The following is a 27,222-nucleotide window of genomic DNA, read 5'->3' on the forward strand; positions in this document are numbered from 1 at the left end:
ATAGTAATAGCTTTAGCGATTACTTTGGCGTGATTTTCAAGGGCCCCAATTTTTTCCATAATCTCTGGAATGGTTCTGGCCTTGAACACGGACGGGAGAGATTGAAGTGGTATCAAAGCACATTCAACGTGGACATTGCTGAGCCTGTACGATGTAGACCTTGAAAGAACCTTTATAACACAGCCCTCAACTTCCCCCCTCTTTTGAGTTCTCATCATACCACTAAGCAGTGATCTTTGTAAAAATAGCCCTGGTGCCTCATTCCCTATTACCACTGGAATGTTATCAAGAGAATTGAGGTGAAAAAAAGAATTTTGAATAACTAATTAAAAAGACAAGAACTATTCTCTTGAAAGGAGTCTGGAAAAGTCAACTGGCAATCCTCAGGTAGTTTCTTGTATTGTTCTTGTCTTTTTCATTAGTATGACAATTCAACTAAGTCAGACGGTATGCCCCTCATTGCTTTCATTAGTATCATCACTGGGTTAACATAATATTGTATATATTTTGTTGGTTATTGGTAGCTAAAAGCATTTTTATACTACTTTAATTTAAAAACTAACTTTAAAAACGTTCCCCCATAATCTTTACAATTCAAGACACCCAAAATAATGTTTCTTAAACTTGGTAGAAAATTCTTTTTCCTTTGATGAATGTGGAAGAATATAGGTTCCAAAATGAATTATTGAATGAATAAATGTCACAAGCAAAAAGCAACAGGAATTTTAAGTGTATTTAAGTATTTAGGATATGATAAAAGATTTCAAATCAGTGGGAAGTGAAATAAATGGTACAGGGATAATTGGTAAGCTATATTATAAAAAATTTATGTCTTATACACTGAAAATCATATTCAAATGAGACCACAAAGAATTGGAAGAAAATATAGCTAAATATAAATATGATTCTAGGGATGGGAAAGCCTTTCTTAAGCATAATTTCAAATGCAGCAACCATAAAGGAAAAGTTTGATAAATTTGACTATACTAAAAAAAAAGTATGTAAAACAAAACAAAACCAAAAAAGATGGAGAGGGGCAAATAAATTGGGAAAATATTTTTTAACATTGTGTATTAAAGGGTAAAAGTCAATATTTAGAGAGCTGTTAACACAAAAAACAAACATCTTGAAAGAAAGAAAGAAAGGTAACACAGAGGCAAACTTTGTTATGTTTCTAGGGCTGCCATAACAAAATACTACAGACTTAGAAGCTTAAGCAACACAAATTTATTTTCTCACAGTTTTGGGGGCTAGAAATCCAAGATCAACGTGTCAGCCGCTTTGGTTTCTCCTGAGGTCTCTCGCCTTGGTTTACAGAGAGCTGCTTTCTTGTGTTCTCACATGACCTTGCCTTTGTGCAAACTGGTGCCTCTTCCTAAAGCCCCTCTCTTGTAACTTAATTTAACCTCAGTTACCTCTTTAAAGCCCTGTCTTCAAATATAGTCACATTAGGGTTAGCAGTCCAACATACGAATTTTGGGGGGACACAATTAAGTCCATAACATAGACCAATAAAGCACAAATACTAATAGCCTATAACATGGAAAAAAAAGTTTATCATCACTAGTAAAGTAATGCAAATTTAACTATAGTAGAATATCCGTTTTTTGAATTATCATTTTAGCAAGTAATAAAGTTAGTGAGAAAGAAGGAATGAATAAAACAGTAATTTTGAAAGAAAAATGAATTAGTTATTTGTGATAGAGCTATATAGCAAATAAAAAAGAAGAATAAACCTAAGCTGACTCATACGCAGTTTTCAGCCTGAATAACTGGGAAAATGAATGAGGATAATAGAGTATATTCAGCTCATAATGACCCAGTTCTCCCTCAGAGTTAAGGCTGAGCCCCTAGCAATCATTTTGAATAAGGTGACTATTCTGCCAAGTTAATTGAATCAATAATAGGCACTTGATTCAAGCTGAGCCACTTAGAATTTTTGACATGAGAATCTATATTTACATCAAATATCAAAAATGTAGTCTCTTAGGTGGCTAGACCATGACATGCATTCATATGTATATATATATGTAAAACCTTGAGAGATATAGATTGATCATTTTCCATTTTCCACATATCATTTCTACTGGAGAGGCAGAAAAAGTCAGTGTATAGAGCAGTGGGAAAGAGGAAATCATACATTCAGAGAAGAATAGAGATGAGATGGAGAAAGAGTCCAGATGCAATTCCCATTTCTGTTTTTAGAGTTTTCCTTAGGCCTGATCTCATTCCTACCCTGGAATTCTATCGAACAGTCCTGTATCATTATCATAAAACTCCCCTTCCATTTTTTTTACATAATAGCTTGAATAAGTTTCATGTTATTGTAAAACTATTCACCGATAAGGATAGACGAGAAGGAGAATTCAAAGCTGACTTGTGCACCTTCAGTCTTAAGAAATTTATATAGCTCCACACAAAGTGGATCTCTAGGTGCTCTGTTCAAAGCTTAACCCTTTGGGAAAATTTTCCCTCTCCACTGTCATTCAAGGACATCCTGAGTGATGTTATCATGCAGCTGCTTTCTATTTTTGACTGGCACTTGCATATCAAGCCAACTTATCTATAGCTTGTGCATAAAACCTCAAGCTTTTTCCTCCTCCTTCAGCTGATCAGAGTATCCCACATATAACCATTGGTGTGAACTGAGCAAGATGTTTTAGTGCAATCTTGGGGGCTGGCGCTGGGGTCTGGGCTCCCTGCTCATGAAGCTTGCTTATGCCCTCTGGACCTGCTCATGCTTGGTGTCCCAGAAGTACCATTATTATCTGCTGATGGATTTCTTTTGCTTATTTATTTATTTTTTTTAGCCAGGTGAAGGTGATGCAGGTAAGCAGGGGCCACGTGAGTCCACGGGACCCTCACTGCTAATCGCACAGTCCTGTGCCTCCTCTGCTGATGGATTTCTGATGGGCTGTCCGACTTTATGAGTTGGAGTGTCTGACATGACCCAGCTTATGATGGGCAATTCCAAACATCTAAAAAAACCCAAAACCAAGTGCAAGTGACAGAAGAGGATGGATAATATAGTCCAGATGCTAGAAAAAAAGTAAGCTACCCTGGAAGTATATAGTACACCTAGATGTATGTTCCTCAAGAATGATGGCAAAATAAGATATTTTTCAGACATGTGAAGACTGAAGGGAGTTTACCACCTATAGACTCTCACCAGAATATTACCAGAGTACATGCTCTGTAATATTAGTAAACTCCAAAGGAAGGTATGGCAAAGGAAAAATAATAATAATCACAGAAACTGATAAAATACGTCCAGATAGTTAATTTAATTACTTTTTGAAAATGCTTTCTTTTTTTTTTTTTTTTTTTTTGAGACAGAGTCTCGCTTTGTTGCCCAGGCTAGAGTGAGTGCCGTGGCGTCAGCCTTGCTCACAGCAACCTCAAACTCCTGGGATCGAGTGATCCTTCTGCCTCAGCCTCCCCGGTAGCTGAGACTACAGGCATGCGCCACCATGCCCGGCTAATTTTTTTTATATATATATCAGTTGGCCAATTAATTTCTTTCTATTTATAGTAGAGACGGGGTCTCGCTCTTGCTCAGGCTGGTTTTGAACTCCTGACCTTGAGCAATCCGCCCGCCTCGGCCTCCCAAGAGCTAGGATTACAGGCGTGAGCCACAGCGCCCGGCCTGAAAATGCTTTCTTGTTCTTGTGTGAGTGGTTAAACAAAAAGTGAAACCAAAAACCCCTATACAATTACAGCAAAAGGGGAGGAAAGTTATACATTGCATTTGATTAAAGCTTAAGTTCCTTGACTTGTTCAAAAAGAGACCTTCTTCCTTGACTGAATCACTTTAGACTTTAATACTTTGTAATTAATTGCCTATGGAAAATATATTAGTAAGGGAAGAAATCAAAGGAGGCAGAAAAGAAGGCTCAAAGAGGCAAGAAGAAGATTAAAATAGTACAATTTTATGGAGCTTGTAAAATTTTCTAAAAGAATAAGGTGATCAATAATGTCAAATGATATAGACAGGTAAACAATTTGAGAATGAAGACATGCCTATTGAACATGATATTTGACAGATTATTAGTGACCTTTGAAAGAAATGTTTTACTGGGAACTAGATGACAAAGGGTTAATAGATGAGTGTTTGGAGAAAAGAGGAGAAAGAGATAAATATTTGTTAATACTGTCTACAGAGTTTTTTTTTTTAATGAAAAAGTAATTGGATTCAGACTTTCCAGAAATGAAGTGAGATAATATCCTATCTTATCTCACGAATACCCCAGACAGTGGAAATAACTCTCCTTGCTTTTTCTTATTATTTCCAGGTTTGTTTCTTACTTTCTTATAGGTTGCAGATGTTTATCTTCAGTTACCTTAAGTGGTACAGATAGAATAGGATGGTGGGCATAGGATGTGCTGTGTGGACCATGGGAATTTTTGCCAGTCAGGTTTATTTGCCTGTCTCCTCTGCCCACTTTCCATGGAGTTACAGAGTATAATGAATGATTACATCTTCACTTTGAAAGTTACAACTTAGTCCAGAAAAAAACACTCGCAAGTATATCTCTATTCTCTGAGGGAAAATGAACGTGAGTCAGCCTATCCAGTATATCATCTTGTTGTTTGGCTGGGCTGCCTTATATTTTGCTGCTGGATTCAGTACCACCTGACTCTGTGTACATGCTTGACTGACCTCTTGGACACTTCGATTTTTTCAGATAAACTTTTGGTTTAAATATTTTTTCACTTTGCTCATTTTCTTTCTAATTTATTTCACATCACTGGTTTTCCTTTATGTTTTCTGCCTTATTATTCTTGGTTTTCACGTATTTAACTGCATAATGTAACTACTTAACATTTTAATTGCTTATGCAAAGTGCTGAATGCTTCATTTAATTAAGGAAGAAGTAATATTTTATAAATGAGGCTACTATAGTAATAGTAACAATTATGGGTTGTAATTATCTTAACTGACTTACACTGTGTATATTCCTGACAGTAAGAAATATTTGATAGTTCATTCCTAAATTTAAGCTATGAAACTCTCACTTGCATAAAGACTGCTTCTTCTGGATATTAACTCTTTTTGAAAGCAGTGCATTAGAGATAGCTTTGCTCACAGATATTTTAACCTGAAAAATAATTTAATTCCAAATTGTTATAGTATGAAAGCTAATAGGATATTGCAGACACATAAATTACTTAAGGAGGAAATCTTAATTTCTTGAGTTTATATAGAAGAAATAGTCAAGTTTATACTGCAGCATCTCGGTGAAATTATAACAAATAAGAGAGGGCTACTTACATAAATTGTTCCTCAGTTCACAAATACTATGTTCTTTTTTTTTTTTTTTTTTTTAAGACAAAAGGCTTGCTGTGTTGCCCAGGCTGGAGTACAATAGCACAATCATAGCTCACTGTAGCCTCAGACTCCTGGGTTCCAGTGATCCTCCTGCCTGAGCTTCCCAGTCACAGCTAAAAAATTAGCTGGCTAATTTTTTGTAGAGATAGGGTCTCACTGTGTTGCTCAGGCTGGTCTTAAACTTCTGTCCTCAAGTGATCCTCCTGCTGGGATTACAGGTATGAGCCACTGCATTTTATTTAATAGATATTTTAAAAGAATTACTGTAACTATAATTCTCTAAGCATGCAGAAGGGAATGAAATCTTAGTTACATGGTTAAATATTAGAGATCTAACAGGGCACAGAGAGGTACATGATAAATAATTTAGCAAAATTATAAAAAAAAAGATGCCATAAAAAGTTGATAAAGTAAAAGAGAAAAATACTATAGTAAAGAAAACACTGAATTTGGAACCTAGAAACATAGTCTCATTTTACAGATGAACACATTAAAATCCAGAAAAATACTTAAGTCATGTGCCACAGGTTACCAGCAAAGGCAGTCTAATGCTCCTTGACTCTGTCTTGCTGCCTCCCAGAGATCAATGATCATGTGTGTTCCTTACAGGCTGCTGGCAAAGCTCTTTTTCAGAATAAATGAACAATAAAAAATGTGCTTCACCTCTGGACTCTCTTGACTCCTATAACACTGTTCTTCTTGTTTTACTTTCTTCTCTCTGGTCACTTCTTTCCCATATGTTTCACTGACTTTCCAGCTTGCTTCTACTCACTCTAAATTTATAGCTACTTTCATGGATTCAGTTTTCACCTCTACTGACTCATTTTTCTTATTTATGAAACAAGAGAATTGGAGTAACCTCTTTTTAATTCTAAAATCAGAGTCAAAGTTAATACAGAATGATAGATGTTATAAGTCTTATTCGTTATAAAAAACCAGCATTGTCTGAACAGATACTTCACCAAAGAAGATACACAGATAAAAGTAAGCATATCAAAAAATGTTCAATATCATATGTCATTAGGGAATTGCAAATTAAAATAACAATGCGATAACTCTGCACACCTATTAAAATGAACAAAATCAAAAGCACTGACAACTCCAAGTGCTGGTGAGGATGTGGAGCAAAATGATTGCTCATTTATTGCTGGTAGGAGTGCAAAATGCCACAGCCACCTTGGAAGACAATTTAGCAGTTTCTTACAAAACTAAGCATGTTTTTTTACTACATAATCCAGTAATTGCAGCCTTTGGTACAAAACCAAGAGTGACTAATGCAAATAATGGACTTTAGGTGATAATGATGTGTCAGTGTAGGTTCATTGATTGTAACAAATGTACCCTTGTGGTGCAGGATATCTTTAGTGGGAGAGATTGTGTGTGGAGGGGACAGGGAGTATATGGAAACTCTGTACTTTCTGCTCAGTTTTTCTACGAACTTGAAACTACTCTAAAACTTTATTAATTTAATTTTTTTAAAATAAAACCAGCATTGGGTTTTAAAAAGACAAGGCATTTAGAGTAAAATAGCCTGCATTTTCTAGATATGTGAACTGTGTAATTTATCGCCTTTGACACTCAGTTTCTTTATTTTTTAATTAAGAAAAAGATATATATATATATATTTTTTTAGTGAGCCAAACATATTACTCATCAGTGGTACTAGAGTTCCACTTAGGGAACTGTCTTCATTTATAAAAATTCCTTGATAAGCTTTTCTGAGTGTGGAAGGTGAGGCCTGGAGGGTGAGGTCTAGAAGGTGACTACAATACAGAGAGAGAACAAACAGTTTAATACAAAGAAATGAACAGAAATGTAGGAGGAGAAATGCCCAAGCAGCCTGGCTTAATTATCTCCTGTGGAACCTTCACTAGTCCTGAGTGGAAACAGCTGTGGCTGCCTTGGCAGCTATGGGCAAGGGAGGGGAGGAGGAGGAGAAGGCCCTGAATGTGGGGAGCTGGTGCCCTGCTCCCCTTTGTCTTAAAGGCCCTGTGGTGTGCTGCACTCTCCTCTCAGCTGGAAACAGCCCAATCTGAATGCCCAAACTCCAGGAGACCCACAGTTCCCCTGGACCTCACTGGTCCCCCAAGTCTGCTGTGGTCTGAGTGGATGCTGGAGAGCTTTGGCTATGAATCCCAGTGATGTTGATACCCAAGGGCTGAGCTCCCCAGGGGCGGGGAGGGGGGGCAGCTGCAGAAACGCTGCCTGTCCATGAAGGGAGGGAAGTGAGCCATACTTTCCTTGCAGAGTACAATTGGACGTATGTCCCCACTGCAAACCTAGAACTGGCCGTCCTGCAGCACACTTGTGCCATAAAGTTGTGCTTGGGAGCAACTATGTCTGCAGCATTGGGTGGTTACCAGAGGGCAGCTCCCCATTTCTAGGTCCTTCCAGGCTCCAGTTCTGCTGCTTCTCTGGGGTGGGGATATTCTCTTACTCTGTGGATTCCTTTCTGCACTCAAACTGCCACTGGGAGGGATGCACACAAATTTAGATCATGAGTCAGGGGCTCTCTGGTGCAGAAGAGTAGGCATTCCACTTTGCTTTCTCTGTCCTAAAAAGCATTCGTGGTACTTTCCAGTCCCCTTGGAACAACCCACTCTATGGGCAGAACTCTGGGAATAATGCTGCTGTCTTGTGTCTCCCTGTGTTTTTGTCATTGTCACAGTCCAAGTGGGTGCTGGAGAATGTTTGTGTGGGATCTGGTGACAGGGAGACTGAAGGGCTGTGACTTCTCCAGCAGGATAGAGGCACCCAGCATGTGCGCAGGCAACATGGTGCCTACTATCTCAGCTTGGGTCTGTGGTCTGGGGAAGCGACCCTACCCAGGACTGCCGCCTGGTGTTCTGCTGCTCAAAAACTCTCAGTTCGCTGATGACAGCAGTGCCTGGATTTGTCAGGGTGGAGGGGCTCTCTGACAGATTGGTAGTTGGCAGACTGCCACACGTGTGAAGGGAGGAAAAGTAAACACTCTCACTTACCCTTTCTGCCACACTCTGTCCAAATCCCTCAGGAGTTGGTCTCTGCCATAATCTTGCTCCTTCTTGTTCTGCTCTACAACTTCTTCCTGAGGTATCTCTGACAAGGGTGATTTGTGGCACCTTTTCCCTCAGTATTTCACCTGGGCTATGACTTTTCATTTGAAACTTTTATCTTTTTGAGAAGATCTGGCAACTGATGTCTCTAGTTGACCATCTTGTCCCCTCCCCTACTAAGGTGATGTTTTATATCAAATTTAAACTTCAAATCTGTGAACTTTCAAAGTTTCCTATGGGTTGTTCCAGTCTTTTTTGCCTAACTAATCTTTTGATGTGCTCTGATTTCTGTCTCATTTATAGCCAAATTAGTTAAATGATTTTCGTATACATCTAACAATTTTATCTACACTTCATAGCCAGCTCACTAGTCATCTGCCTATGGAGAAAATGTTCTAATTTCATGTTAGTCACTCCATGTCTGTCCTTCTCCTAAATGTGATTAATTTTTGTTCGGAAATATCAGGGAATAAAGTGGTTCTGAATATTTGAACAATGTAGCTGACTTAATAAAAGTAGTCTATGTGAATTATTAACTTTAAATGAATTATTATATAATAGAATCCTTAATGATAAGATTAAACATATAAAATCTATCTTTGATAATTCAGAAGAAACTTCAGAATCTTGGAATGGCTTAGACTTATTAATACAAGAAATAATTGTTAATTCAATAGCATTGCAAAATAAAACTGATTATTAAGGTGTTCTATGTGGTTTTGGCTCAGAATAAAGAAGAGATGATTTTAGCTTTCAAAACAGAAATGTTCTTTGGTCTAATACTAATCCTACCAGACTGTAATTATTTATTATCCCAGGGACTTATGTCTTTGACTGTTAGGCATTTTGGCAATAAATAATCCACCCCAGTGGTTCCATGTTTTTGTTTGTTGAGGTTGATCTCAAGTCCTGTAAATATATTCTTTAATAATGTAAAGTGAACTTTTGATTGCCTAAACTGATTTTGCCAAAGTTTCCTCTTTTGTAATGGCAGGAGAGGTTAGACAATTCAGTCCCTGTCGTCGCCTCACCATTTGCTTAATCCTCCTACTGAAGTTAAGTATACATATTGAGATGATGGGAATTCTTGTGAGTTCTGCAGTGCTTCCTGGAAAAAGCGTAGGCTTTGAGGACCTACAGAATGTGGTTGAATGTCATTTTCTAGATCTGTGTCATTGGAGAATTTAATGTTTCTGAGACTCAGTTTCTTCATCTGTAAGATAGAGATAACATCTACCATTTGCGGAGACTGCTAATGCTCACCAATATCCATGTTCTTTACTTCCTGGGCACAGTTAAACTATATTTTTCAGCCTCCCTTGTAGATTGATATTTCCATTGCTGAGTTCCGGCAATGCAATCTGGGTAGAAATAAAGTGTACCACTTCCTGGCTTAGCCCATAAAAATCTTCCATGTGCTCTCTCTTCTTTTGTTTTCTCCATCTGCTGGCTGACTAGAGAGGACTCCAGAGACCTCTAAGGGATGCTATAAGAGAGAAGAGGCCTGAATCAGAGCCTGTTGCCAGTCCTTTACCACCCCAATCAGTTGTAAACAAGAGTAGCATTTATTTTGTTAAGCCACTGAAACTTGAGTAATGTTTGTTGCAGCAGTTAGCCTACCCTGATTAATACACCACACAGGATTATTTTGAGCATTACATGTGGAATCTTTGTAAAGTGCCTAATATTAGGTGTTTGGTAAATGACGGTTATCCTCACTGTTTTCCTTTACACATATAAACATGTAAGCATTCAGGCATTGCAGGTGCTAAGGATTCCCCAAGTGACCAGAATCCATAGATCCAAACTGGGGAACTGATTTTTGTTGCTATTATTACAATTAAACCCATTGTTATAACTTCCCAGATTTCCTGGTGGTATAGATGGATAATTCATTTGGTGATACATTTTTAGGTTATTATTTAATTTCTTTGTTGGTCTATTAATTTTGTCCTGTATCATTGTACCATAGGATAGCTCTAATTTAAGTTATATGTCTTATACTTGCAACTGTATACCATTCAGGATCTAGAAGAGAGGGACTAGACCTGTGCTGTTTAAGAGAAAGCTATGCAAGCCACATACATAATTTAAAATTCTCTAGTAATCATATTAAAAAAAGGTAAAGAAAAACACAGGTACAATTAATTTTAGTAATAATATATTATTTAATCTAATATATCCAAAATAATGTCATTTCAACATGTAATAAATATTATTTGTATTCTTTTTTATTTTAGTGCTGACTCTGAAAACAGTGTGTATTTTATACTAATGGTACATCTCAATTGAACTAGCCTAATTTTAAGTGCTCAATAGTAACATTTGTATAGTGGCTACCATATTGGACAGTTCAGGAATAAAAATCAGAAAAGATCTATTACTATTTCTGAAAGAAAAAAGAAACTTCAAAGTCATGTGCTACTGATCTTGGGTTAGTCACATTTTTTTTGGATATGAAAGGCAGCATTTATCTGGAGATACAAGTCCTGAACCTTTTTGCATCTCCACCTTCTGTGGTACTTTGCATATAGAAGTTTCTTACAGTCATCAATGGAGAGGCTCAATGTTCACATAATTATGTGCTCAGCATTCATAAATTTATAATAAAAATATATACAACCCTTATAGGAAACCTAACATTCTGAGCTCATATCCTAAGAGGAACCATGAGCCTGAGATACAGTGACCCCAAAGTCTAAGAAAACAATAAAAAGTTTATTTTTCTTAAGGAAGAAGTAATTACTGCTAGTCTCAATTTTTAAAGGAAATTTAACTTTTTTGTATAAAATGTGGACTTTACAAATCTATTACTGTGTATTGAAATGCACATGTATCCTTGTTTCAATGAAAGCACAGAAACCAGTCACTTTCCAGTATAAAAAATGTAAAACAGAGTTTAGTTCCAAAACGTTGGATTTACCATTATTAAGAATGTTTGAGTACAGTTGTATGGTTACTTTAACGATGACAGGCAGTCACTTCTGGGAGGGAAATAATATGTTGCAAGTTTGAAAGAAAATGGATTATTCAAGATGTCATATTATCAAAAATAAATAGTGTCTTTGATATTGAAAGCACAAAAAGAGAATTTAACACACTGTGTTAGAGAAACCAGAGATGCATTTGATGCTTAGAAAAGATAAAGATTAAAAAAAAATCACTGTGTTTTCTTCTTTCATCACGGGAAGGAGATTGGATATGTTAGTCAAACTGGGAGAAATTCAGAAGGCAAGTAGCTTATATAAATCAGAGGATATAAGGAAAAATTATTAAAGGTAAATATACACATTATTAAATGATAATAGAAAGGAACAGGTCATGTTTAACATAACTGCATATTAAAATTACGGATAGGTTGCTTCCTTTAATTGAGCTCATCTATTTTAATATCTGTTCAAAGAGGAATAGGTTACATAGAATGATTATTAAAAACGTCCCTCTTTTCTAAATCTATTGAAAAACTGAACGATTGTCTACATATCTTGCCAATGAGTTCCATAAGTGTGATGATGTTTATTTGGTCCCAGAGTCCAGATTAGATCATATTTTAAAAAGGAATAACCTGTTTTCTTGATAACGGGTGACCTGTTAACTCACCAGAGCAGAGCCTATTTTAATTTTGCTGGATTTTATCTTAAGAGTTAGTTGGACTGGAATCTTTCGCTAATATTTATTATGAATAATAGCAGGTTTAGACTACATGGATAGTGATAGAATCACTGCCACCTTCCTTATCACCTTGGCCTATTACGTTATGGTCAATTTGGAAAAGAATGGCTTCATTATATAGTACTGTCTATCGACTCCCTGGACTATTCCAGAGTCATATGAAATATTATCATTACTAATTTTTTTTTAAATTTGAGACAGAGTCTCACTTTTTTGCCCTGGCTAGAGTGCTGTGACGTCAGCCTAGCTCACCGTAACCTCAAACTCCTGGGCTCAAGCGATCCTCCTGCCTCAGCCTCCTGGGTAGCTGGGACTACAGGCATGCACCACCATGCTTGGCTACGTTTTTCTATATATTTTTAGTTGGCCAATTAATTTCTTTCTATTTTTTTTAGTAGAGATGGGGTCTCGCTCTTGCTCAGGCTGGTTTCAAACTACTGACCTGAGTGATCTGCCCAGCCACATTACTAAATTTTTATGGTAGTAAATATTGATTTTTCTCCATGGTATTTAAAACTAATTTAATGTTCCCCTAAATTCACATTTTAATGAAGTAGAAGAAACTTATTATGTTAAAGTGCAAAAGCTTACGCTACTGGAAATAATTGTTTTCTAAATTCCTTAATTTATTAAAAAAGAGAAAATTGCTCTCTTAAGGAGCCATTTGTGCAACGAGTATGGAAAGACATATTTATTGTATTAAAATGTAAGGTAGCACATATTTTTATAGCTTTATTGTCTTCAAAACACTTAGGTATTGAATGATTCATGTATGTCAAGTGATACCCGATCCTGCTGACCAGAAACTTCTTCACATTGTACAGTGACCTGAGAGGCTTTAACCTAACATTCTTAAACAGTAGTTCCCACATGATATGTTACTTTGTAAGTTATACACTTTAAATAGTATGGTTCTCACATGACTGTAGTAGGTAAGTTTTGAAGGACTTTCTTACCCATAGTCCTTATGCTAGGTTGTATTACTTCCTAAATTATTCACTGTCTTCCTCATAGGAGGCTTGTAGTCCTACCCCCAGGGTTGGCCATGTGCTTTTCTTTGACTAATGCAAGCATAAGTTACTTAAGTACTAAGCAGAAACTTTACTTGTCAACTGTCATTTCACCATGCTCTTTTCTCTCTGACAAAAGAATGGTATGTCAAAGATAGAGATTATTCATCAGCTTGGATCCTGGAATAAAGAAAACCTGTGGAACAGAGTCACAGCCAACCTGCAGTCAACATGGGATATGGGACAGAAATAAGCCTTCCTTTTTGTAAACGACAGGATTTGAAGGTTGATTTTTACTACAGCAGAAACTAACAAAAAGCTGACTTCTCCGAGTAGCCTTTGTTGAAGAAAAAAAGAAGATTAGCTGATCACATAACTCACTTCTGCTCTACAAACCTCCACTTCAGCTTACAGTTGCTTGGGTCCAATCCACTCACATTTTTTGCTCTTGAAGATTTGAACTGAGAGACATAGAACGTTGCATTCAGTTATGGTGAGCTCAAGCTAAAGATTCTTTTATTTTTTGAGACAGAATCTCACTCTGTTGCCCGGGCTAGAGTGCCGTGGTGTCAGCCTAGCTCACAGCAACCTCAAACGCCTGGGCTCAAATGACCTTCCTGCCTCAGCCTCCCAAGTAGCTGGAACTACAGGCATGTACCACCATGCCCAGCTAATTTTTTTCTATATATTTTTAGTTGTCCAGCTAATTTCTTTCTATTTTTTTTTTTAGTAGAGACAGGGTTTCACTCTTTCTCAGGCAGGTCTCAAACTCCTGAGCTCAAATGATCCTCCTGCCTTTGTCTCCCAGAGTGCTAGGATTACAGGCATGAGCCACCGCACTGGCCAAGCTGAAGATTGTTATAGAGCAAGGGTAGGAGTTGGCTCTACAGGCCAAAGTCACGAGGAAGCAGAAGGTATAAGTGAGCGGAGGAAGCTGGTATGCAGATCATAATAACAGTCAGTATTCATTGAGAGCTTACTCTAGGCCAGTATTGTCCAAGCCCATCCCATGTGTAATCTCCTTTAATCTTCCATGCTATAAACAGGGTCAGATTGAGACTTACAACTGCAATAAGCACTGAAAAGATTATGGTGCTTTGTCACCACTCCCCCAATGCAAAAACAAAACCAGTAGAATTTCAAATAATATTTATTAGATTGTAAAATCACTACTTTGATGACTATTTTGAGTTTTTTTCATGTCAATTGTTTTAAAAAATGTTTTATCACTTCATGTTTACTGCCCTGCTTTGCTGGTGTGCAAAGCACAGCCTTATTCTGTCTATTGGGTAATATAACACTGCTTTTGAGGTAGATGCTAATTATTATTCCACTTTACAAATAAAGAAATGGAATCTTCAGTAGATTAAATAGCTTGTCTATAGTCATGTAGGTAGTAAGGGTTGGGACTAAAGTTTAAACTTGAATCTTTTAGATATGAAAATTGGTATACTTAGCCAATCTTTTTGGGGGGGAGAGGGGGAATAGATAAGAGGCTAGGAAGCCCCTGAGAGTTAGCAAGAAGAATCTCTGCTTTTGATTTTCCAGTTTCTTAATATACTTCCTTTGTATGTACGTTGGAGGGGGGGAGAGGCGGGGGAAGTCAAGGAAAATGCCTTCCCTATCTGCCCTTGAAAAGTATTGACCCCTTTGATCTTTAAATATTTTTGTGCACGAAGAGAAGTTCATGCTACAAAGGTATCAAAATATGAAGATTAAGCATGTGTAGAACAAAAGGTAGATGAGATACTATTAGTGTTACTCTTCGTTAAACGTGCCCTAAAGCAGTACTGCTTGTTTTTTTAGTATTTTACTAGGTTTTAGTAAAATGACCTGTTCAGTTTTTGCCAAAGCCCTCTCTCTCATTAGGCCACAGACGTAAGTTCAGGCAGCTAGGCCAAAGTGAATTGAGTGGTAGCTATACACAGTGTGTAACAATTTGGCAAGTAAGACTTTGCTATTTGGTCAAGGTTATTGTGCCTGGTTCTTCTCCTGGTTAAAATAAGTCCCATTTTCTGTAGTTCCTCAGTACCTCAAGCAAAACTTCCTGCGTGGTGTAGTGACTCAGTTTCCCAGACATCTGTATGTTTCTGGCAGTGTTAAGAGTATATATTCTTGATTCAGACTATTCTCAGCATCTTCATTTGCTAGCCATAAGATCTTGGGTAAGTTACTTTTCTAAGGAACTACCACATAGGGCTATTGGAAAATTTGGATGAGTGAATAGAATATGTAAGTAAGTTTCTGGTCTAGGCTGAGTGATAAATGAATGTTGGCTGCTTTGTTATTTATTATCTACATACAATGGTTAGTGTATTAATATTTATTACACAAACTGATAATCCCTTGAAATAACTCTGAGGCCCACAGTTTCCAGCCCAGTAGTTTAGAAAGCCCAGAATCTCAGTCTATCAAAATGGATTAAGACTTTAAGGTAGTTTTGGCTTCTCTCTTAAAAGGAAGTTGGAACATTAGAAGGATCTTCCAAGTCTCCACTTTGTTACCACTCACACTGGTGAACGTTGTTCGGCTTCCTGCTGGAGGCATGATGGGAAGAACGTGAGTTCCTTACTGTGATTGCAGCTATGATCATCCTGGTTAGGAATTTCCCGTGGGGAGTAAAATTCAGGGCCGTCGGCTGTCTGATTTTGACTTGAGGCTATACAACTTGAAGTTTTGCCAAGTCTGTCCCTTCCACCCTTTATGGGCTCTTGGTAATTGGTAGTGGATCAGGAAACTTCCTCTGGAATCATATGCTGAGACCAAGAATTCTAGGTTCTCTGTCATCTGCAGGTACAGCCCCTCCGGTTTTAGGCAGCTTCAGCGAGTCTGTTGACTCCAAAGTCCATGCCATTAACCACTATACTCCTAAATGTGTTTGCCTAAAGGTGGTCCTATACTTTTGACTTTGTAGTCTCTGAAGCTTCAGTACTTCTGGGTTTTGTAGAAGACATGGAAACATGGATGGTAATAATAATGATGAAAAAAATAATATTAATAATTATAATGCTTAATAATATAAATGGTAGGAAAAACTATAATAATAGCATTAGCTAATATTATAATAATAGTAATATTAATTGTACTAATAATGTAAGTTATATATTAATAATAAAACAGCTACTGTCAGTAGCACTTACTATTTTAGAGACTGTTCTGTGCATTAAACATGCTCATAAACAAACTCATATATCATAAAAGCAAAAAAGAGAAGCCAGATGGAGGGATCTTGAGAGGCATACTGAGAAGTTGGATGGAATATTTTTTACCTATTAAAGAAAATACAAGTAATGTTAAACATCCAGATACTTGTACATTTTGGAAAAAATTGAATTTTTAGTTTTTATTTTTATATGTAAGTTTTGTAAGTTTTGCTTTGGTGTCACATGCCACCTCAAATGGCAGTACCACAAGGTTATCACATTTGACTCCTTTTTATCAGTAAAATACAAGGAAAATAGTGAGGAACAAGATGGTACATTCATTGGTAAATTTTATTCACTTTTCATATTGTATTTGTTTTCATGGCTCTTGAAGAGTAAGAGAACGAGGTAGAATTCTTGCTTTAGTTTATTTCAGTATCGCAGCAATCAGCCCTTCAGATAATTTCTTGGTGCCGTGGCTACTATACATTGTCATCTTTGTATTCTGGGGTTAGAAATTGTTATATTTTTGTTCTAATGCCCTTTGTAGCTGACTTTTGGTTTGGAACACAATTCCCTGCTTTGGATGTTTTCAACCTAAATATTATTGTTTGGTTGATATCTATTGCTATGCTTTTTAATCCTTTCTCTGTATTTGAATCATCTGGTGAGTTTAAAAAAAAAGAATGGGTTCAATTTCTAAAGATTCTGATTTAATTGGTCTGCTATTTTTAAAAAGACCCCCCAGGAGATTCAAATTTGCTGCCACTGATTTCCCAGGTGCCCAGCATTTTATTAGCTTTCCATCTCAGAATTCTAATATCTTGCCCCTTAGCACCATGAACAGGTTGGCATCAAAGTAGAATTTCCTCCGCCCAGTCCTCTGGATTAAGTTTAGAAAGCTCAGGCCAAATATGCAAAACATAGAATTAGAGGAATGACTCAAGGTCTTTAGTAAACAATTACATTAGCTCTGGGAAACCAGGGGAGCCTTATGTGTCTTTAAGCCTAATTTGGTTTAAATTGACTTGGTAATTGAAGTTGATTTAACAGTGATTTGTACAGGTACTTTTATCTCAGGAAATCAGGCTGATAATTGATCTGTTACATGTATGTGTTCCTGTGTGTGTCATTGTCTTAGCAAGAAGTGTTCTATATGACTATGATTGAATTTTGTCCAGTTTTCATGTGGGCTTATTGCATTTAATGAAAGAATTATTTTATTATGTTCTTTTATAATTTTTATGATCAATTTTTATAGTTACACAATGAAGCAAAACATGGTCATTGTTCAGAATTGTTCCTATATGTTTATTATGTTGCTTATTTCTGTATATAAAGAAATTTATTTAAAGAACTGGGAGGTAAGTAGGTGGGACAATTTATTATTTTAAATTTCCTCTTCTTTTCCCGAAATGATCAGTACAATGTAGCTTTTTCTTAGTTAGACTTTCTCCTTGGAATATTTTTATTTTCAATGAAGCGGGAACTTTTTACTCCCCACCTTCTCTATTATCTATAATTATTGCTAAAGAAGTTTAAATAACCATCATGATTGAAAGTTAAGAACTACATTAATTATCACAAAATGCTGAAGAACTGATTGAAAATATTTATATTCCTAGATTTTGTAATAATAATTAGTATGCTATCAGAAATTATTGACATGGAAAATAATTTGTTGAAGGGATATTTTTCTTACAGAACACAAAACCTAGAGAGATTTTTACATTTTCCTCCTTCTCCTCTTTCAGGCACCTGCTGGTCTGAACCATGTCAATTAGCTGTTCAATTTTTATATTTTTTTATCATAAAAAGTAACATTCTAGCAAGGTATAAAGAAGAAAGTAAAAGCCACTCATAATCCCATCATGGTGATTCTTTGTTAATTGATGTCTAGAAATGGAAGTTAGTTCCTGACCTGATAGCTTAATTCAGGGTTTATTATCCTGAATGTCATAGTCTTCCTTTTGTGTATCATTTCTGTTCCAATTTTGATCTTTTTCCTCACAGAGAACAGTAACTTAATTTCCTCCTAAATTTTCCTAAATATTTTGAAAGAAGAACTTGAACATAGCACTCATGTATCTTCTATGTGAAAATGAAGGAAATCCATTTAGTCTTTGCTCATAATGCTGATATTCCATCTACTGGACAAATTTTAACCTCTCTTGGATCTTTCCAGTTTCTCTAAAATTCATTTAAATTTGTGTCATTAGGACAGTTCTAGATACAATCCTGTGAATATATTAATAGAAAGGTGAGTCAGCACTACTCTGATAATGATTTGTGTCTCCACATCAACCCCACAGATCTTTCAAAATTCAGCTGCAAATTCATCCCCTTTAGGATGCTTTTTTGGGCAGATGCCCTCATTTGGTCTGCTACATTCATCTCTGTGGGGATGTTTTGGAGACTCTCAGGGCCAGGGAGTACATCTCTGCAATTTTTGATTGTATGACCTCTGCCCTATATCCCTAAATTTAGCTCCCTAAAATTCAGTTGCTTTTATATTGATTTGTTCTTGTAAATGACTCTGTGTCCTTTTGCCCTTTCATTTGTTTTCTCTGAGTGACATGCAAGCTCATTTTAGGGTCATGGGAGGAAAGGGGTAAGTCAAGTTTCCTGTTTTTGTAATATTTTTTCTTTTTCTCCCCCTCTAAGTCCCCAGGACCTTGTATGGGTTGTGTTTATCATTTTTATTTATTAAAGTTGAAAGAATCTTACAAAGACCAGATTTAGAAAAGATCAATAACTCACTCTGTGTTTTATAAATTTGTTTCTGCAAAATATATCAAATATGTGGAAAATATTTTAAATGATATCCTAAAAACCTGTTAACCACTCTACAATGCTAAAGTTATGATTCTTGAAGAATTATTTATATTCTGCTATATTTCTCGTTTGCAAAAATTTATTTTTGGTTCACTTTTTTTCCCATTTTTTATTTCAATAGATGTAGAGGGTACAAGTGGTATTTTGTTACATGGATAAATTGTATAGTGGTGAAGGGCTTTTAGTTTGTGGGTCACAAGAATAGTACATTGTATCCAATACTATTTTAAATCTGTCTGTTCTTTTTCATAATGGCCCAGTCTTGCCTTAATAGATACTATTCCTTTAAATATTTTAAACACTCTTATTAATATTATAGAGTTCCTTTGAGATTGCTCTATTATCTGTGGATCCTTGGGAATGATTTCTCCCATTTGATGTGCCACACTCATGGCACTTGCTTTTCTATATTTCTTAGCAATTTAATCTTTTATAGCAATTATCTTCTATGTAGCCTAGGTTATGAAGGTGTGCCTTTGGGGAGGTTTTATGGTTGCCAGTTTCAGTGTGCTACATAACCTGTTCTATACCATTTCCATTGTTTTTTCTCCCTGAGGTTTCCATTCTGAGTGAGTGTGTGAGGTCTCAGGCTCCACATCTGCATGCAATGCAAGCCAGGAGCTCTGATTTCTTTCAAAAGGCTAACTAGTTTGGCCCAGACCTGAGATGCGCTATCCATATCTGTGTCATGTATTTGCATTGGTGAATGGTGTTTTCCCCAACCAGACCTTCCCTTCCCCACTTCCAGGTCTGTACTAGCTCTTGCTTGTGCCCCTCATCTGGCATCTTCCCTTTTGCCTCTTGGGTACATTCATTCTAGTTACCCCTGTAAAGTCTAGACTTCAGCTCTCAAACATTATTATTGATTCTCTTTGTTTATGGCACTTGAAGATTTCCCTACTTGCTCAAGTCTGGCTATATATTTTTTCCTAACATTTAGCTTAGCATTATTATGTATTTGGAAAGAGAGGGAGGCTTCCTGCTACAGTTTAGCACATAATCTGGACCTGAAATCTTAATTATTGACCAATATTACTCTCATTCCTTTTGTCAGACAATATTTCTTCCCACTATCCATTCTTCCCTTGTGTCTTGTTGTTTGCAGTGACTATGCTAAACTACATACTCATTTTCCCAGTTTCCTTTGCAGCTAGAAATGGCCAGGTGACTCCTTCTGGCCAGTGAAACTAAGAATGATAATAAGGGGATGGATGCTTCTGGCACTCTCTTTTTCCACTTTGTTTCAATATTGATATTGACTTAATCTCCGGAACTATAGCAACCCTTTTGTGAATATGAGGTGACAAGCATGAGGACAAAGGTCAATGTATTAAGGGTGGTGGAATGGAAAGCTGAAAAGAATCTTGGTAACTGATGACATTGTTGAGGAATAGAATCAAAGGCAACATACTCCTGCTTGGGGAGACAAACTCTTATTTGTGTAAGCCACAGTTAGTTGGCTTTTTTTTGTTACTTGTGGATGAGCACATTCATAATTGATATATATATATCTAATATTTGGGATGTTGGTATTAGGCAGTAAAATAAAAATTGAGAGACTCTCCTTACTGACAACTTTCCAAATTGTCCTAGGTTGTATGGTCTTTTGAATAGTAATTGATTTGTGACATGTGTTAAAGAAGAATTGTTAGAATTTATAGAAACATCAATACAAATTCAGATTACTTATATTATTATTTTTAAATTAAAATACTGCCATATGTTTACAGTTGACACATTAAATTATTATAGAATACTGCTGTATAAATTTGATGACTTTATTACTTGATCTCAGAACAAACTTCAGTAAGAAGTTTCTGTTGCTTTAAAGAATAGAACTTTACTTTTTTCCTACTTTATTACAAATTCTAAACTCTGGCTTTTGCATTACTCATGCATCTGAATAATATATAGTGCTACATAGCATTTTATATTTAAATAAACTGTATGTAAAAGATAATAATATGACCACAATAGAAAGTTTAAGATATTAATAGGGAATAAATAATAAATAATTTGATCAATGGCCAAAATTTTTAAATCCTAATGTAGTTAAAATGGATAACAGAGCAATATTTAATATTTTGTGAAAAATGTGGGTTCAATGTACAACATCCAGAAAATGCTTTTGGTTTTTCTTCATGTATATTCCGTATTGTGTAGTGACAAGACATTACATAAGATGGCAGTAGGAGATTACAAATATTCCCCCTTAGAGTTACACATTGCAACGAATTGGCCTGTGAAATATAATAAACACAATTATATAATAGTTGTTTTGGACTGCTAGATTTCTTGTATATATTATTTTCATTGACTACCCACACTCCTTTTTTTTAATGGAAAAGAGACAGCTTCTAATTTTAATTTCACATACATTTTTAAAGGGACTCATACACAATATTCAGCATATGAAAAGTGAATTTCAGTTTACTTTTCTCTAACTCTCTAAAAACTAAAATTTTGCTTGTTATTCTGGAACTATAACTTCATAGAGTAAGCAAGTTTTCTTAGAATATTTAAGAATATTTTAATTTAATTTAATTTTTTATTTCAGGAAATTATGGGGGTACAAACATTTTGGTTACATGTTATGACTTTGCCACATTCCAACCATGATTTGACACGTGCCCTTTCCCCCTGCTACAATACTCACCACAGTCATTAGTTGTGAGTTTACCCACCCCCACCCCCCCACCCCCAAAGAATATTACTACTGTGTTGAATATTACTACCTTAGCGTTGATCAGTCAGTGCCAGTTTGATGGCGAGTACATGGGGTGCCTATTCTTCCATTCTTGTGATACCTCCCTTTGGAGAATGGAATCAAGTTCTATCTAGGAAAATATGAGAGGTGCTAGATCACCATCATTTTTTATAATTGAGTAGTAGAATATTTTAGAATCTTAAAAAGATATCACCTTCTGTAAACTCCATAAAAGGTTATATTTCCAGAGATTAACTATTTCATTATTAGTTATTCCCACAGATTATTGGATTGGATTTATTTTAGATCTTAGAAAATTATTTTGATATAAACTAGGTTTTCTAGGATGTAGTTAAAGAGATTGATAGTAAATTTTATGTTCTTTGCTGTTTCCCAAAAGATGAATATATTGCTTTGTGCCTCTCATCATTAAAAGCTCAGAAATTAAGATGAACTATAAATTGTGACTGATTATTGATAAAAATAGAAAAATTGTGGGGGGAAATTTCTCACATTACATTTATACTGATTTTTTGATACATAAGCACCAGAGGGCCATCTGAATGTAGACAATTCTGCATATCTGTCAGCTAAATCAGAAAAGAAAATATCAAATCTATCTACCATGTTTTCTCAAAAATAAGACAGGGTCTTATATTTATTTTTCCTCAAGAAGACACCCTAGGACTTATTTTCAGGGGATGTGTTATTTTTTTTTTTAAGTACAGTGCAACAATCTACATTTATTCAAATATGGTTAAGTTGTCTTCTTCTGGAACTCATCATAACTCTCCAAACTCCGAATTCCACCCTGAGTTTCTTGCGACTCTATTTCCTTTAGAACCATTGGCCCCAATCTCTCATGTCAAGCAGTAGAGCTTTCATGGGGCAGATGAGAAGGGCTGCTCATCTTCTTTACCAAAGAAGCGAGCAGATACGCTGCGTAGCTATGCCCATCACTAGGTCTTATTTTCGGGGTAGGGCTTATATTGTGCCAATGCTTAGAAATCCTCCTAGGGCTTATTTTATGGGTAGGTCTTATTTTTGGGGAAACACGGGATATAGAATCTATGTAGATTTTTTTTTCTTTTTTCTTTTCTTTCACCCAGGCTGGAATGCAGTGGCAGGATTATAGCTCACTACAGTCTTGAATTCTTGGTCACAAGTGATCCTCCTCCCTCAGCCTCCTGAGTAGTTGGGCCTACAGGTGAGCACCATCACTCCTGGCTGTTTTTAATTTTGTTTTTTGTAGAGGTGGAGTTTTGCTATGTCATCTAGTCTGGTCTTGAACTTCTGGCCTCAAGCAAGTCCTCCCATCTTAGCCTCCCAGTGTGCTGGGATTGCAGGTGTGAGCCATCATACCCAGCCAGAATTTATGTAGAATCTTGGTATAGATTTGTTGGTATAACCAGAGAACCAAAGTTCATAAACCAATGAATAAATTACTACTGGAAAATACTTAATAGATGACAAATGTAATCTTGTTTAACTATTGCTATTCTGTTTTAAAGGAACTGCATTTTAATTCTCCCATTATCAACTTTTCAGAATATTAAAGGGCATTACATTTTTCTAAATACATAAATACTGAGGATTTGGGAATTTTTTTCTGTTCTCTTGTGATAAATTCTGTGCACCTGGGATAAAATCAGAGGCATAGCTTTTGTTTCATAACATCATGCATTTTAAACCCAAGGTAGGGTGTTTATCCAAAATGTAATTATGCAAATATGAAATTATAGGCATATTACAAACCTGTTACATAATTGGATTTAATACCTGCAAATTGATAGATTTTAAAACATGTCAATCAGCAAGTGTTACAAGTCATAATTTAAGAGGAAATAGCGGGGTATGATTGTCATTATTATTTCAAATCTGAAATATAAAGTTTTATGTTTCTTTCTGACCATTTAAAAAACCTTGTAAGCATTTTTTCAATTATGATATAGAGTTTACTTTTACTCTCATCCAGTACATGTTGTTTATTTCAAATGTATATATTAACATTTTTGATCTTTTATCATTTTAGTCACTTGATTTTTCTTTAAGAATAATGTTACATAATGTTACAACAAAAATTTATTAGTGTTAACTCTTTGCCAGATTTTGAAAAAGAGTTAGCAGTAGAATAATCTTGGCTGGGAGGTTTTGAAATTTTTACTTTTGAAGTAATTACATTCTTTCTACTTGTGGTACTATCTTCACAGTTTTTATATTCAGATCCCTGTTTTTTTTTGTTGTTGTTGTTTGTTTGTTTTTAAATTCAGCATACCTGTTATACCTATATGCCAATTCTTACCCATGCAGCCTCAATGAGCAACATGGTTTCCCAACAGGCTTCCACAATGAGCTTCCACCATCTATAGCTCTCATCTGGGCATATTTCCTGTGGGGGAATCTATCCCCTGCTGCACTTTACTTCAGGGTCTTAACTGTTTCCACAAATGCCAAACTAATTCACTGTCACATAAATGGCTGTCTGTTAGAACTCAGTGTCTTAGTTAAGCTAGATACTAAGTACTGTGAAAGCTCCAGAGCATCTATTCAGTTCTGACCATTGATGACTGGTACCTTTCAGCAAGGTGCACAGTGGATGCAATAAATGCCACATCAGGGTGATGGTGTGGTCGGGTTGTGTGTGTGTGTGCGCCTCTCCATGAAGTTGTCCATCTGCTTATCATTCAATTGAGACAATTTTCAAGGACTGGCACAAAAACTCGTCTTCTACCTTGGAACTCCTTCTACTCAGGGCTTCACAGGCATTGCTGTCATGGACTCCAGGCTTAGGTAATGTGATTGGTCCCTTACTTCAGTCCTGATGCCCTTTCTTGCTTATAAAATTGGTCAAAACAACAAGAGTAAAAAATAAAGAAGCTAAGACACTTCCTGGAAACTCAGACAAAAATATGAAATAAAAGAATGGGACTCCATCAGTGGAGAATCAAGTTTTCTTTTATCAAAGGAGGATTCTACAATAACATGTAGGGAATACTTTCTAATTAATTCTAGTTTCATTAAAAGAAAAAAGAAGAAGAAGAAGATATTGTTATTGTTTTCCTTTCTTTACTACAAAAGTCATCATGTAGAGAAAGAAATATTGGAATCAAATTTTGTAAAGGAAAAGAGTCTGTTGTCTCATAAGCTGTCCTCATTGTAAGCCCTGATGTTATGTATGGAAAGAGATGATCTTGGAAGTTTTGTCACCATTAGAAGAAGTGCTAATGTATTCTGATGATGATGATTATATTTATGATGAGGAGGAGGATAAATGACTACAATTTTTTGAGCATCTGATATCCATTTTCATTATTCTAATCCTTTAATCTGCTCTGCAAAGTAGAGAGTATTTACATATTACACAGGAGGAAATTAAGATTCAGAAGGCTAAGAAACATGACCGAGGTCACACACATGTGAGGTCCAGTGGAGGAACTATAATGTCTTTTGGGAGAAATTCAAAACTATTCTTCTTAAAAATAGTTTTTTATAGTGAGGAATTTACTACCTGAGAAGAAACATTTCCATCCAAATCTAGTCATATGCTCTAGCATAATCCTGCAGTCCTTTTATGGATGAAGCTAAGACATTCAAACTCAAGGTTGATAATAGCTTTTTCCAACTACAGATAAAAACAATCACATTCTGATAACTAAAAATAGTAAGAATGAGCTCCAATTCTCTCTATTAAAAAAAAAAGCTGGTTCTGACACTCACCAGCTCTGCAACCTTGGGCAGATAACTTAACCTCCCTAAACTTCAGCTCCCTAGACTAATAACATGAGGATTGGATGCACTAATGAAAGTAAAGCATTCAGCACAGTGCCTACCACTGAGTAAGTAAATGTTAGCTCTGGTTATTATATTATTCAAAGATACGACCCAAATGACCTGGTTTCAGAAAATACAAATGAGGCATATTCCGCAGGAGCAAACTTGAAAGGTGGCTTTCAGAGCACACCTTGAACTTCCAACAATGAACGGAACACCAGGATGAGAATGAAAATATCCAGTTTTCAGTGTGTGAATGTAGGTCCTGAGGCCGATGTGAAAGTACTTGGTTCTTCCTGCTCTCTGCCATAGATAATATAGCTGCAAAATGGCAATGCTTCAATGAGACACAAATGTCACACCAAATCAAATGAGTCTGTGGTGGGCTTGGGCATTATTAGTATTAACCAGTGAACTGTACCATGGCCAGCCAGCATTTCAATTCCACAGGTGCTCTGGGCCCTTCAGCATCAAAGCCCAGGTACATTCTCATTTGTTATTGATACAGAATGTTCAGATCCATGAGGTTCCTGCCTCTTTAGTCAGAAAATGTTAAGGGAACAGCATGATCTTAGTGCTGAATTCAGAATGAGTAAATCACTGATATTGGACAGTTTCAGTAAACTAATTATAATTTCATCTTTCCAGTCTTAAAAAAGAACAATTTCCTCATACAACTGTGAAATATCTAAAAAACTGTTGGGGTCTAAAACTCAAACTCAGCAATGTTATCAACCTCCAAATATGTGAAATGATTAATGCGGCATTTCCACAGAGTTTGCCTAGGAAGTAAGTAGCACTAGAATTGCCTTATCTGCAAAGGGTAATAATAAATTGGTGGTTTGAGGGAAAGGCACAGTGAGTGCTAAATGTCAAATCCCTGATGTATATCCTGGGGCTGTGGAAAATTTCTCAGATATTTGGTACTGTGAGGAATTGGGGATACTTATGCTTCTTTAATTTCCTACTGAGGAAATTTCAGTATCCCTATGAGAGGGACACAGTTTAGCACTAACATTGGGAGCCATTTGTATTGAGATCACAACAGTCCTTTCTGGGGATATCAGTCCTTAGTAGAAGGTTTTCTATTTAGCTTCTGATTACTTTGCTATACTAAAATCCCTACTTTGCTAGGATCACTAATTTGAGTTTCTCCAAAGGAAAAACCAATGTAATCAATAAACTGTAATTAAATTCAACTTCCATGTTTGGGTACTTGGCCTTGACTGAGGAGGAGGAAGGGGAGGGGGAAGGAGAGGGGGAGGGGGATGGGGAGGGGGAGGGGGTGTTTTCAGGCACAGAAACCTGCCTAAGGAAAAATTTGGAGATCTGAGGAACATTCTGTGATTGGGCAATGGCAAATAGTCTGGCTTGTCAATATTATTGGGGCTAGGACCTTGGAAGGAGGCCAGTTAAAGAGGAAAGATGGATTTCTAGGTCTCTACAACAAAAATGTCTTCTAAGCAAAAGCCACCTCTGACTTAAAGTCCTTCTGTGCTGTGTGTTCTGTCATTGTTCTTTCCCCTCACAATTTCTTCCTGACAGTTCTGTGCAGTTTTAAGTGAATTATTGTGGTAACTCGGGCCATGCATAGCAGTCTTGGCTAAGTTACTCATAATAAGAAGAGGTAAAAAAACATAAATGGTTTTTACTATTTCATAATTTTATTTTTATATAATGGACTGTGCTCCTGCATACCCTGCATCGGAACTGGGCTTCT

At 36.2% G+C, this 27,222-nt stretch overlaps 1 long non-coding RNA gene across 1 annotated transcript in view; it reads left to right on the plus strand.

Annotated features, from left to right (window-relative positions):
- Positions 1–5,400: 5,400 nt before the first annotated feature.
- LOC142870956 (uncharacterized) overlaps positions 5,401–27,222 on the plus strand; it is a 311,203-nt gene continuing 289,381 nt past the window's right edge. Inside the window, exons 1-2 of the long non-coding RNA XR_012919305.1 lie at positions 5,401–5,547; positions 22,841–22,938. This is a non-coding gene — a long non-coding RNA (uncharacterized LOC142870956). The remainder of the gene's footprint in view (positions 5,548–22,840; positions 22,939–27,222) is intronic.

Source organism: Microcebus murinus, chromosome 5, assembly GCF_040939455.1.
Source record: "Microcebus murinus isolate Inina chromosome 5, M.murinus_Inina_mat1.0, whole genome shotgun sequence".
NCBI classification, from domain to species: Eukaryota; Metazoa; Chordata; class Mammalia; order Primates; family Cheirogaleidae; genus Microcebus; species Microcebus murinus.